This window comes from Xenopus laevis, chromosome 7L (genome assembly GCF_017654675.1).
Source record: "Xenopus laevis strain J_2021 chromosome 7L, Xenopus_laevis_v10.1, whole genome shotgun sequence".
NCBI lineage: Eukaryota > Metazoa > Chordata > Amphibia > Anura > Pipidae > Xenopus > Xenopus laevis.
The window spans coordinates 62,231,943-62,246,804 of NC_054383.1; the positions used below are offsets into that span (position 1 = coordinate 62,231,943).

The 14,862-nt window shown below is 39.6% G+C and overlaps 1 long non-coding RNA gene across 1 annotated transcript; it reads left to right on the plus strand.

The window, feature by feature from the left end:
- Positions 1 to 12,212: 12,212 nt before the first annotated feature.
- Positions 12,213 to 14,424, plus strand: LOC108696311. The gene is made up of 3 exons (XR_005962501.1): positions 12,213 to 12,798; positions 12,885 to 12,920; positions 13,681 to 14,424. It is a non-coding gene; the product is annotated as an uncharacterized LOC108696311 (long non-coding RNA).
- The last annotated feature ends 438 nt before the right edge of the window (positions 14,425 to 14,862 follow it).

The window sequence follows — 14,862 nt, forward strand, 5'->3', positions numbered from 1 at the left end:
GTAGTGAATGTATTCACTTACCTGAAACCCCGGGCCGGTGCTCCTATCAGCAGAAAACTGCACCGGCCCTGGGTTATACCAGTGAGCAGTTGAACAAAATATCAGACTCTTTAGTTAAAGTTTGGCTTTTCATTCTACTGCGCATGCGCAGCCCGAAGAGGAGCCCTCCGTGGTGCTCACTGGTATAACCCCGGACCAGTGCAGTTTCTGCTGATAGGAGCACTGGCCCGGGTTTCAAGTAAGTCAATACAATGACTTGAGGGTGCCTAACATTTGGCACCCCCAAGTGTACAAAGCCTTTCCTTCTCCTTTAACAAGCCTTCAAATAATTTGCCCACCACAGAGGTCAAATTTACTGGCCTATAATTGCCAGGCTGAGATTGTAATCCCTTTTTAAATATTGGAATGACATCAGGTTTTCTCCAATTCATAGGTACCATTCCAGATGAAAGCAAATCTGAGAGAATCAAAAATAGGGGTTGGTCTAAACCTGAACTAAGCTCTCTTACAACCCAGGGGTGTATGCCATCTGGCCCTGGCGCCTTGTTTAAATTAATTTGTATTAAAGCTGTATGAATCATATCCTGAGTCAGCCACTGACTAGATTGAGCTGAGACATCAGTGCAGCTATGAAGTGAGCCTGGGAATTCAGACTCCTCTGTTATATACAATGAAGAAAAGAAATGATTTAGCACATTTGACTTTTTTGTCACTGTTGCAACCATACTGGTACCATTATTTAAAGGAACACCACTCTCAACCCGCATCTTTTTACTATTAACATACTTTAAAAAACTTTTTGGGGTTAGTCATAGCCTCTGTTGCAATGCACTCTTTATTTCCTTTCTTTGCCTTCTGGATTGCTGTTTTACAACATTTATTATAGTGTTTATATTCATTAAATGCAGTTTCTGTCCTAACAGCCTTTTCTTTTTTAAATGCCTTTCCTATTAGCTTCTTTACTTCTGTATTAAACCACATAGGGTGATTCTTAGTGCTTCTACATTTACTGAAAACATAATGCCCCAATCAATGCTCTGAATGGTAGCCCTGAAGGCACTGACATTAGCTTTTCTGAAATTCATGGTTTTTGTTGCCCCAGTGTATATTTATTTTTTACGCCAGACATTAAATGATATAACATTATGGTCACTTTTACCCAGTGGTTCAATGACTTGCACATTTGCTAAAAGTTCTGGGTCATTAGAGATCACTAGATCCAGAATAGCATTTTTTCTGGTTGGCTCCTCAAAAATCTGTGCCATAAAATTGTAATGCAGCAAGTTTATAAACTTGTTCCCATTAACTGATCTGGCAGTACTGTTGCTTCAATCAATATCTGGGTTGTTAAAATCCCCCATTATCATTACTTTACCCAAACCTTTTCTATTTGCTTCAGGAGCATAGCCTCCTCCTCACTTACATTAGGGAGCCTATAGCATACACCTACAATTAATTTGCTGGACTCTTTCCAATTGGTGAAGAACTCCACCCATAAGACATCTGTCACCTCATTTTCTAACATCACCTCCTCCTTTATACTGTATACGTTTTTAAATTCTGCCTAACACACAGACATACCCCTCTTCCTTTTCAATTGCCTCTGTCCCTCTGAAACAAAGTATAGCTGCTGATATTAACCGCCCAGTCATGCGACTCATTCAGCCATGTTTCAGCTACACCAATCACATCATAATTTCCCTCCAGCACTTCCAGCTCTCTCATTTTTTCTGGTACCATATTGAATAAATGGCATGTGGTCCTCCCAATCCTTAAAAGTACCCCTTACCAAAATCTCCTCTTCCATTTCCCTTCCTTTGCCCACTATCTCATCTAACCTGTCCTCCACGGAAATCCTTTACTGAACCCCCCCCGCACGCCTAGTTTAAAATCTCCTCCAACCCTATAGCCATCTTCTATTAGTACCCAACTTGTAACATTTAGTATTATAACTGTGGAAGTAGTGCAGAATTGCTGTGACCATTTATCTTATACAATAAAGATGATGAATATTAGAGGGAGGAAACCAAAGATCCATCTAGCGGCACTCCTTTCAGTAAATTGACAACTTTCAGTTCCATTTAAATTTGCTATGGTGGTCTATGGTGCACTGGATCCTGCAAACACAGCCTCAATGAGGCCTGAAGGGTGGCCACCCTATGACCAGTCACACTACATTCATTATTAAGAGAACTATGACTTCGATTAATGAGCTCATGGACAGATTGTTTCTATGGGATGCATAATTGCTTGAGTAACATAGTAACATAGAAAGTAAGGTTGAAAAAAGACACACGTCCATCAAGTTGAACCTTTTGGTTTTTTTTTTTAAATCTGCCTAACTGCCAGTTGATCCAGAGGAAGGCAAAAAAAACCCATCTGAAGCCTCACCAATTTGCCTTAGGGGGGAAAAAAATCCTACCTGACTCCAAAATCGCAATCGGACTAGTCCCTGGATCAACTTGTACTATGAGCTATCTCCCATAACCCTGAATTCCCTCACTTGCTAAAAAGCTATCCAACCCCTTCTTAAAGGGGAAGGAAACCTAGTTGGCGCAAAAATCCTCCCCCCCTCCCATGTGTTGCCCACCCTCCCAGGTCCAGTCCAGGGAGTTCACAGACGACATCTTCTTCCACGCGATCTTCTTCCTGCTTTGAACGGCGCATGCGCAGTAGGAGCATTTCGCCGGTACGATCTACTGCGCATGCACCAAAAGTACTTCGTGACTTTTGGCGCATGCGCAGTAGATCCGTACCTGCGAAATGCTCCTACTGCGCATGCGCCAAAACGCCGTTCAAAGCAGGAAGAAGATCGAGTGGAAGAAGATGTCGTCTGGGAATTCCCTGGACTGGACCTGCGCAGAAGGGTAAGTAACAAGTTAGGGGCATTTGCCCAGCGGGACGGGTACGCCAGGGGGAGGAGGGAGGGTGGGCAACACACGGGAGGGGGGGAGGGTTTTTGTGCCAACTAGGTTTCCTTCCCCTTTAAAGCCATTTAATTTATCAGCCTGCACAACTGATTCAGGGAGAGAATTCCACATATTCACAGCTCTCGCTGTAAAAAAAACCCTTGCGAATATTTAGGCGGAACCTCTTTTCTTCTAATCGGAATGGGTGACCTTGTGTCAGCTGGAAAGACCTACTGGTAAATAAAGCATTAGAGAGATTATATATGATCCCCTTATATATTTATACATAGTTATCATATCACCCCTTAAGCGCCTCTTCTCCAGAGTGAACATCCCCAATTTGGCCAGTCTTTCCTCATAGCTAAGATTTTCCATACCTTTCACCAGCTTAGTTGCCCTTCTCTGTACCCTCTCTAATAAAATAATGTCCTGTTTGAGTGATGGAGACCAGAACTGAATGGCATATTCTAGATGGGGCCTTATAAGTGCTCTATACAGTGGAAGAATGACCCCCTCCTCCCTTGACTCTATGCCCCTTTTAATACAGCTCAAGACCTTATTTGCCCTTGATGCTGCTGACTGGCATTGCTTGCTACAGCCAAGTTTATCATCTACAAGGACTCCAAGGTCCTTTTCCATAATGGATTTGCCTAGTGCAGTCCCATTAATGGTATATGTGGTTTGGATATTTTTACATCCCAGATGCATGACATTTATCAACATTGAATCTCATTTGCCACTTAGCTGCCCAGATTGCCAGTTTGTCAAGATCGTGTTGCAAGGATGCCACATCCTGGATGGAATTAATTGGGCTGGATAGTTTTGTGTCATCTGCAAACACTGATACATTACTTACAACACCCTCCCCTAAGTCATTAATGAACAAGTTAAATAAAAGTGGACCTAATACCGAGCCCTGGGGGACCCCACTAAGAACCTTACTCCAAGGAGAGAATGTACCATTAACAACCACCCTCTGTACCTGATCCTGTAGCCAGTTTCCTATCCATGTGCAAACAACTTCATTAAGCCAAACAGACCTTAGTTTAGAAAGCAGTCATTTGTGGGGCACAGTATCAAACGCTTTGGCAAAATCCAAATAGATCACATCTACTGCATGATGCAGACAATATTCATATAGCCTAACAACATAAGTGTGCTACCTAAGCCCCAAATAAAATCACCACAATAGGGCAGCACAGACTGATAACATAACTCCTGCTCAGAAAATCAATCTCCTTTTAACACAGACTAAAAATCTCTACTGCTATAAAAAGTGGTCTTTAGGAAAAACAGCACTAATAAAATCTGACTCCACTGGTAGAGGAGTTGAACCTATCTTCTGAAACTAATAAATTTACAGCTAAGTGTGGTCTAACACTAGAATTTTTAGATTTACATCTGACATTGGAGAACAATAAGGTTCAATACTCCCTTATACCGTAAAAACATAGATCGCAACACTTTATTGCATGCATCTAGTTGCCATGCCCCTGCTTTGAAGCATTCTCTGCCCTTGTCCCAGTTTTGCAGAGTACTGCGCAATAATTCAGATGAAATGAAGTGTGAAATACAATTAACTCAGATGAAAGAGAGATTTTTGCAACGGGGCTATAAAAGCAGGGCCCTAGATCAAGCATTGGTTAAGGCTAGATGCCGAGTTTCAACACAACAAACAGAGAGAAGTCCTTTGATCTTATCAACGGTATATAACAATGTCTCATCCTCCATTACCAATGCCCTTAGAGCCAATTGGAAAATGGTTCAAGCGGATGAAGTACTGGGTAAAGTTTGCCCAGATCCACCTATGGTGGGCTATAGGAGGGGTCAGAACCAGTGTGACTTATTGGTCTTGGGAGATCCCATACATTGTTATAGAGAACAAAGTTCGACCCCTCATGGTTACCCACAAATAAACCTAGATGCTATAAGTGTCCAACATGTTTGTCCTGTAAATATATGACACCAGGCAATAGCTTTGTACACCCCCACTCAGGCCATCAATATAAAATACGTCATCACCTTATGTGTACGACCACACACGTTATATATTTAATTTCCTACCCTTGCAGATTATCTTATGTGGGGAAAACTGATTTGTTGAGATTGCGAATTGATGCTCATAGATCAGCCATTAATGTAGCTTATAGAGATAAGAAAACCACAAAAACAAGTTGCTAAAAATTATGTTGCGGTGGGGCACCATTTAACTACTTTTAAATATATGGCAATCAATCATGTTCCGATACTTAGAAAAGGAGGTGATATATCCCGCAAATTATTACAACGTGAAGCTTTTTGGATTAAACACTGGATACATTGTCCCCAAAGGGAATGAATGAACACTGCTCTTTTAGCTGTTTTTTGGATAAGCGATAAAAAATATGGATATTTATATATTTATTTATATTTAATATTACCTGTCCCACTTGCTATAAATGTTTTCATTTGTTGTGGCTATATAATTAGCTTTATTGATTATTTTATTAATGATTAATTGATTAAGAAACACACAGGCACATTGTGTATCTTAATTAATTAGCTGGGACTTTAAAGCTTCGTTGCAGTCTCACTATAGTTTCCCAGCAACACAGCACATAATGTACTGTGTTGCTGGAAACTCAATGATTGAAAATGCTCCTAAAGCATAAAGGGTAAATGAACACAGTTCAATCAATCACCCATAATGCACATTGTTGCTAGAGGTTTAATGGGATTTAAATGATTTTAAATGCACCTTAATATTTAGTACACAGTAGGCCATTCATTAAGTTTGAGTGAAGGAATAGAAGAAAAAACACTTTGAATTTCGAAGTGTTTTTTTGGCTACTTCGACCATCGAATGGGCTACTTCGATCTTCGACTACGACTTCGAATCGAACGATTCGAACTAAAAATCGTTAAACTATTCGACCATTCGATAGTTGAAGTACTGTCTCTTTAAGAAAAAACGTCGACCCCCTAGTTCGCCACCTAAAAGCGGTCCCCATAGGCTTGGCTAATTTATATTTGGTCGAAGGATAATCCTTTGATCGTTGGATTAAAATCCCTCGAACCGTTCGATTCGAAGGATTTAATCGTTTGATTGAACGATTATTCCTTCGATCGTTCGATCTAAGTATTTGCGCAAAATCCTTCGACTTCGATATTTGAAGTCGAAGGATTTTCATTCCCCAGTCGAATATCGAGGGTTAATTAACCCTCGATATTCGACCCTTGATGCATTTGCCCCTAGGTGTTGTAGGATGTTAAATGAGGGGCCTTTACGTGGCACTTGAGATTACATATTTTGACCAATTTGTGGAACCAACAACTCAATTTTTGTAAAAAGTATTTAATGGGATTTACACAGGTTGAATTTGAGTGCTGGAAGTTTACTTCCTTTTTGGTCCTTAAATGTATACAGGGAACCTTTATGGAGTTAAAGGGGAACTATTGCGAAAATGAAAATTTAATATAAGCTTCATCATACTAAAATAAGAAACTTTCTAAATAGTTCTAAATTAAATAGTCTGCATGATTTCTGAAATAATCAAGTTTATGTTAACTAACCCTCTCAGCATTTGGTTCTCTTCATTCTATCTTCATGCAGCAGTTGGGTATCAGATATTCTTTTTTTTTATAATTCTTTATTTATAGTTATATTTGGGAATAGCAGGGTACAGAAAATAAAAAGGGGAGGAAAGGGGTAAAAGTGGGTAGTGAGCATAGTATCCACATAGATCTACTTATAACATCAAATACACATACCGTTGGCTACAAGTTAATCTTCTGTGTGCAAATATACTATGCAGCCTAATGTTTTTTTTTAAGGATTTAATGATTTCATATAATTTTCCCAAGGTGACCATATTTCCCAGTACTTTTCACTTTGGTTATGTGCTAGCAATGTAATTTCCTCCATCTGTCTTATTTCCTCCCTTTACTCCATACTTGGCTGGAACTCCGGGTTCTGTACTAAAGTTTGTAATATATATGGGGCTCTTGTTAACCCATATTCTAATTTGTTTTTATGCCATATTTTCAAAGTAGTGCCCACTAAGGGGTGTTGTAATAGTTCAATTGGCATTTTCTCTCTCTCTGTCCATAGATTATGGTCAATTGGGTATCCTACTATATCTTTCTCTAATTCACACAAATCTTTTGACTTATTTCTGTTGCACCAGTCCCAAATTCATACTAAGTGGACCGCTACATAATAAAGATAAGGATCATATAGTAATAGATCATCTGCAAAAGCCAGGCATTTGTATTCTTTGCCATATACTATAATGCCGGAGATATCATTTTCACTGGTCACTATGGCAGCATCCACACCTATGGGTTTATCCCCGCCCTCACTTTGTTATAGGACAGAAGTTAATTAGATTAATTAACTACTCTATATGACCCCCTTCTCCCTTTAGCTCACTGTCTTTTTTCTGTCCTCGCTTTTTTCGGGCCTTTTGGGGGCCAAGATTTTCTTTTATGGCTCACATGGACCCAAGACTTGGGATCCCATACCTGGGAAGTTGGCCTCTCTTCCTGGTAGGGCTTTGCGGGAGTATTTCCTCTCAGAGGAGATCGGCAAGCCACCCCCGTTACTAGGCAGCCCGGGGTATCATGCTCCATATTCCTCTGGGAGCTTCTATACCTGCGTCTAAGACCAGGTCACGGGCGGCACTTAGCTAGGGACGAGTTTCCTGAAGTACGCTATTGACCGATGCGTTCCAGCTTGGTGCGCATGACGTCACTTCCGGGTACGCGTCACTTCCGGTTTTCGCATAGCGCGAACACGGAAGTGTTTTTAAAAGTCGTGCGATAGCTAGTTTCTTTCTCCTCAGAGTCCTAGCAGTTGCGTTCAGCTGTTGCAGGTATTTATTTGACCTGGAAGCTCCTTTGCTTAGCTTTTCTTTGAGCTAAGACGTCTTTATGTTTTTTACCTTTTATAGATATGGAGATTAATCCTCAAGTGCCTAGTAGCCCAGAAAATGCGCCACAGATATTAGGAGGTGAGCCATGTTAGGTAAGTGTGCTATTAATGGGAAAAAAGAGTGCTTATATTTATTCTTCTCTTACTAGCTTTATTGCAGTGTGCCTGCCCCAAGAAAATCCCTATCAAAAGAGAAGAATAGGATTTGTGTGGCATGTGATAACACAGCCTTAAAACATTCAAAATTGTGTGAGCGATGCACAAGAAGATTGGCTGGTGATGCAGCTGCAGACACTGCTGATGTTATGAGATGGATCAGAGAGGCAGTTATAGAAGGAGTTACTCTTGCTACAAAGCGTAATAACGAAGATATAATGCAGGATAATGGTGCCTCAACTTCGCGGAGAGGTCAGATGTCTGCAGGATGGCAGTCACCTACAGAGTCTGCTGAAGATGAGCTTGAAGAAGAACAACTTAGTTCAACCTTTGATATGTCTCTAGTAGAGCCTTTAATTAAAGCTGTAAGAGCACAGCTAGAACTCCCGGAAAAGGCGGAGCAACAAACATCCTCTTCAAATCCGTTTAAGTTTCTAAAAAGAGAAAGGTCGACTTTCCCTTTACATGAGGTAATTAAGGAAATTATCTTAAAAGAGTGGGAAAAGACGGATGCTAAATTTCCTATTCCTCCAAGGGTACAATAGCTATATCCTTTTACAGCAGAAGAGGAGATTATTTGGGAGAAAACTCCTAAGGTAGATGCAGCAGTGTCCAGGCTTTCCAGTAAAACACTTTTACCGGTGGAAGATGTAATGTCCTTCTTAAACCCCCCAATAGATAGGAAGATGGAATCATCTTTAAAGAAGACTTATTTGGCATTAGGAGCTACATGCAGACCAGCTTTAGCACTGACTTCAGTAGCCAGAGCAATGCAGATGTGGCTACAAAATGTGGAACTGGCCTTAAAAGAGGGAGTTAATAGAAGAGACATAATCGAATCTTTGGCCGAATTAAAATTGGGTACAGATTTTGTCACGGAGGCTTCAGTAGACATGGTTAGGTCATCATCTAGAGCTATGGCCCTGTCAATTGCAGCAAGAAGAGCGCTATGGTTAAGGGCATGGAATGCTGATAAGGCTTCTAAAATGAATTTGTGCAACTTACCATTTGAAGGGCAGATGCTCTTTGGAACCAAATTGGAGGATATAATTAAGAAGGTGACAGGGGGAAAAGGTGTTTTTCTGCCTCAAGAAAAGAAAGTGTTCAAGCCGACGGATTTCCGAACAGACAGATCATCCTTTCGGAACAAAAGTTATTTTCCAGAACAAAGAAATTTCAGGTTTGCAAGACAACCAACTCAGTAGAGAGGAGGTCAATCTTTGCTATTTAAAAATCAAAGGGGAAGAGGAACAGAGGTTAAGTCAACAAAAAGATTCTGAATACTTGACAGTCCATGCTTCAGAGATACCCAGGAGGCTAACATATTTTGTAGAAGTGTGGACAAAGTCGATAAGCGATCAGTGGGTATTGCAAACGCTAAGTCAAGGCTATTACTTGGAATTCAAGGAAGTGCCGAAGTACAATCACTTTGTATTATTGAAGATTCCCAATGCAACAGACCAGAGAAAAGTGATGATAAGTTATGGTCAACAGTTATTAAAGGATGGAGCCATTTTGCCTGTTCCCAGAGAATTTCAGGGACAAGAGATTTACTCAGTCCTATTTATGTTGATGAAAAAAACAGGAGATTTTCGTCAAATACTGGATTTAAGGTCAATCAATGTGTTTCTGCAAATAAGAAGGTTCAGGATGGAATCCATTTATTCAATAATAAAGGAAATCCAGATAGGAGACTGGCTTCTATCTTTAGATTTAAAAGATGCTTATTTTCATATCCCAGTGGCTGTCTCGCACCAAAAGTTCCTAAGATTCGCTTTAAGTCAGGATCTACACTAGCAGTTTACTTGTCTTCCATTCGGCCTGGCAACGTCACCACGAGTGTTCTCAAAAGTCCTACAGACACTTATTGCAAAGATCAGAAGACAAGGAATTCAAATATTTCATTATTTGGACGACATTTTGATGAAGTCGCAGGACCCACAAGTATTAACAATACAAAGGGATGTAGTCATCAGGATCTTTCAAGATCATGGCTGGGTTTTAAATCTTTAGAAGAGTCAGCTGGTTCCTTCCCAAGATCTGATATATTTAGGAGCCAGGTTTCTAACAGTACAGGGTTTAGTGACTCTACCAGGCAAAAAGAAGGAGAAGATAAAGACAGCAGTCAGAGATCTGATGCGGAGACCTTGGAGCTCAGCTCGGGAGGTGAGCAGTGTATTAGGTCTCCAGACTTCGACATTCCCTATGTTAAAATGGGCACGGTGGCAGATCAGACCACTACAGAGCATGTTTTTGAGTCAATGGAATTCAATTGTGCAGGACTGGAATCAAAGAATTGTTATGCAAGTAGAAACCAAAGACAAGTTGAGATGGTGGATGTTGGAAAGCAATCTGTCCAAGGGACTTTCTTTAGAGGCAGTCAAATGGAAGGTGCTAACAACGGACTCCAGCCCGTATGGATGGGGTGCACATGTGGAAGGTTATTGTCTACAAGGTCTGTTGAAAACGGAGGAACAAGTACTGCCAGCCAATGTGTTGGAGCTGAGGGCAGTATGGAAGGCGATTCAGCAATGTGGTCGCAAGTTGAAAGGAGCAGCATTGTTAGTCAAGACAGACAACATGGCAGCAGTTTCTTATATAAGAAAACAAGGAGGGACTCACAGCAAGAGTCTCATAAAGGAGTTGTATCCGATCATGACTTTGGCAGAGTCGAATTTACAGGACATATCAGCCATTCATCTCCCAGGAAAACAAAATGTGCTAGCAGACTTTCTAAGTCGTGCAAGGATAAGCAAACACGAATGGGAATTGAATCCCAAGGTGTTTATCCAGATTGTACAGAAATGGGGTCTGCCGGATGTGGATCTGATGGCCACGACGAACAATCGAAAAGTCGACACATTCTTTTCCCGATTCCCCCGCAATCAGACAGCAGCGGTGGATGCTCTCCAACAAGATTGGAGTGTAGGTCTCCTATATATCTTTACTCCAACACCTCTAATCCCTCACATACTGAGGAAAATCAGGGCAGAGAAAGCGGACATAATTGCAATAATTCCAGATTGGCCAAGGAGAAGTTGGTACCCAATGCTCAAATCCTTGGTAATAAGGAACCCCTGGAGACTGCCTCAAAGGGAAGATATCTTGAGTCAGGGTCCTGTCAGGCATCCCAATCCTCATGTCTTATGCCTCACAGCTTGGAGGTTGAAAGGGAAAGGTTAAGTAAAGAGGGCCTTTCTAATCAGGTAATCAATACGATGCTGTCTGCTAGAAAGATTTCTACAAACAGAACGTATGATAGAATCTGGAGCATCTTTTCAGACTGGTGTAAAGAAAGGAAAATAATTCAAGAACAAGTAAATATTATGCAAATTCTCGACTTTTTACAAGCAGGTTTTGATAAGGGTCTAAGTCTGAGAACCCTAAAGTTACAAGTGTCTGCTATTTCAGCTCTCATAGGAGTTCAGTGCGCAAAGGATAAAAACATTTCAAAATTTATGGCTGGAGTTTTACATCTCAGACCTCCAGTAAGAGCACTGTCAGCAACCTGGAATCTGCCGTTGGTATTACAGGCTCTTACAGAAGAACCTTTTGAACCTCTTAAAGAAATATTGCAGTTGTTTCTCACAATTAAAACTGTGTTTCTTACAGCAATAACTTCCTCAAGGAGAGTCAGTGACTTGCAGGCTTTGTCGGCGATTTCGCCTTTTACTGTAATTCAACCTCATCAGGTAATATTAAGGCCAGTGCCTGGGTATTTACCTAAGGTTGTATCAACTTTTCATGTCAATCATGAATCAATTTTACCAGCTTTCTGCCCAGATCCTGTATCAGAACAGGAAAAGAAATGGCATATGTTGGATCTAGTTCGCTGTATTTCCATTTATTTGGAAAAAACAAAGGAATGGAGAAAGTCAGACAGACTTTTTGTGGTCCCCGATGGTGCCAGGAAGGGACAAGCAGCTTCAGTGGCTACTTTGAGCAGATGGATTGTGAAATGTATTCATTTGTCTTACAAGGCAAAAGGGTTACAATCTCCTAAAGGGGTTAAAGCACACTCCACAAGATCTTTGAGTACTTCTTGGGCATTTCAGGCGAATGTTGAGCTGGAAAAGATTTGCAAGTCTGCATCTTGGTCTTCAACAAACACATTTCTAAATCACTATCATGTAAATTTATTTACTTCAGAAAAGACTTCCTTTGGTAGGAAAGTACTGGAAACGGTCCAGTTGGCCGATTAATAAAATTTTCAGTTATGCATATAAGTGGTGTAAGTGTTTATATTATGAACCCACCCTGTTCGGACTGCTAAGGTACTGACCCATAGGTGTGGATGCTGCCATAGTGACCAGGGAAAACGGAAAATTTTATCATACTTACCATAATTTTTGTTTCCTGGTTACTATGGGCAGCATTCACACCAAATCCTCCCACTATAATCTCGGACATCAAAAGACAGTGAGCTGAGGGGAGAAGGGGGTCATATAGAGTAGTTAATTAATCTAATTAACTTCTGTCTTATAACAAAGTGAGGGCGGGGATAAACCCATAGGTGTGAATGCTGCCCATAGTAACCAGGAAACGAAAATTATGGTAAGTATGATAAAATTTTCCGTTATCCTTCCTAATGTGTGCAAATAGGGTTTCCATAACAAGAGTGAAGAGGATTGGTGATATCGGGCACCCCTGTCTTGTTCCGTTAAATATTTGTATTTTAGACGATAATATCGAATTAATTTTAATTCTGGCAGTTGGGGTATTGTATAACACAAATATTCTGTGTATAATAGCTGGGCCAAATCCAAAACCAACTAAAGTTTCCCTCAAAGATCTCCATGACACCCTATCAAAAGCTTTTCGGTAAGTATAATTGATGGAATCATTCTTTTTAGCCTGATTAATCAGTGAGATAATTTTAAATGTATTTTCTTTCCCTTCTCTTTTAGGAGTAAATCCCTTTTGGTCAGTATGTATTAATTCCGGTAAGTAATTTTTGATTCTGTTGCTTATTATTTTTGCATAAATCTTCATGTCTATGTTAATCAGCGAGATCGGTCTATAGCTGGGGCATAATTGAGGATCCTTATTTGGTTTTGGGATTACAGTAATTTGGGCCTCCAAGGCTTGTGGGTGGAATCTACCTTTCTCCGAAATACTATTAAAGTACTCAAGTAGATATGGAAATATAGTATTTTTGAAAATTTTATAGAACGAAGCTGTGTACCCATCCGGGCCTGGGCTTTTCCCTTCAGGTAAAGCCTCAATACATTCATCAATTTCTTTCTTCCGAAACGGGGCATCAAGGGTTTGGCCCACTTCTTGTGGTATTTTATTAATGCCTGATTCTTTAATAAAGTTAATAATATTATTTATATTATCGTCTTCTGGCGTAGATGTCTTTAATTTATACAATTTCTGATAGTATTCCTGAAAGACTTCAGCAATACTCTTAGTATCATAACGAGTATTATTAATATTATCTTTTATAGACATAATATTTCTTTGAGGTTGAATTTTTTTATTGTTCTTGCAATGTGTTTATTACATTTGTCTCCCAACTCATAGAATTTCTGTTTAGTTCTTAAACAAGTTTTTTGTACTCTGAGATTTAATAATGCCTTAAGTTGCAGTCTTTTACTTTCTAAGGCTACTAACGTTTTTGTGCCAAACTTTATGGGTTTGCTCTAATGTAGCAATTTGGCTTAAAAGATTAGACACTTCTTTTTCTCTTTCTTTGTTTAGGTTGCTGCCCATGGTTTTCAAATTCCCTCTAAGAACACATTTCAGCATTTCCCACAGTGTCCCTGCAGATATATCTGGTGTGTTGTTGTTATGCAATATGCTTTCTAACCATCCCTGTATCTGCTTTTTGTTTGTTTCCTTAAGAAGCATAAATTCGTTAATTTGCAATGTAAATTTTGCTTGTAGTGTTTTAGGGATTAATAATTCTGCTGACACTGGTGAGTCATCAGACAAAATTGCGTTCCTAATCTCTCCCTTTGTGAATAAACGCAGCCAATGTTGTGAAGCGAATATATAATCAATTCTGGAGTAAACTGAATGGACTCTAGAGAAGTATGTGTAGTCTTTTTTTTCTGGATTGAGTGCCTTCCATATGTCAATTAACTGTAAATCTGTTAACATTTTTTTAATTGTTAGCCATATATACATATTTCAAACATTTGTGCTTTCTTTGTATGCCCAATAGGTAGGGGAGTGTGGGTTAAGGGAAACAAGAGAGCTAGGAAAAGAGAAAAAGAAAAAAAAAGCCGGAGGGGGGTGAATAAAATGAAATAAGTAAAGTAAAAAAAAAGAAGATAAGAAAAAAAAAGATATTCATTGACAGTTAGATCCAATATATCTTATAGGGGGGCTTTTTTTTTGAGCAAATGAATTAGAGTGAATGAATTAGAGCTAAATAACTGATTCTAGTACAAACAAAATCTAACAAAATAACTGCCTTTTGCACAAATCCTGCATGTAGATAGACTTGATGTCTGGTGATTTTAATAGTGTGAGCTCTAACACATCTTCTAGGCAAAAGGAGCCCACTTATAAGATATATTGGATCTAACTGTCAATGATTATCCAACACCCAACTGCTGCATGAAGGAAGAATGAAGAGAAACAGATGCTAAGATAAGGATAGTGAAGATAAACTTGATTATTTCAAAAAAGATCCTGAATATTCAATTGATTATATTTAAAAGTTTCGTATTTCAGTATGCTGAAGCTTATTTTCAATTTTCATTTTCACAATAGTTCCCCTTTAAAAAGAAAGACAGAGTATTTAAGACTATTGTCCACTGCTGGCTAGGCATATGATGGATGGTCATCAGGCATTGATCAGGCATTATTAAGAAAAGAATCCAAATGAATAATTCCCCTAATGACCTCAATAACCTTCACACCATTTATACAAAA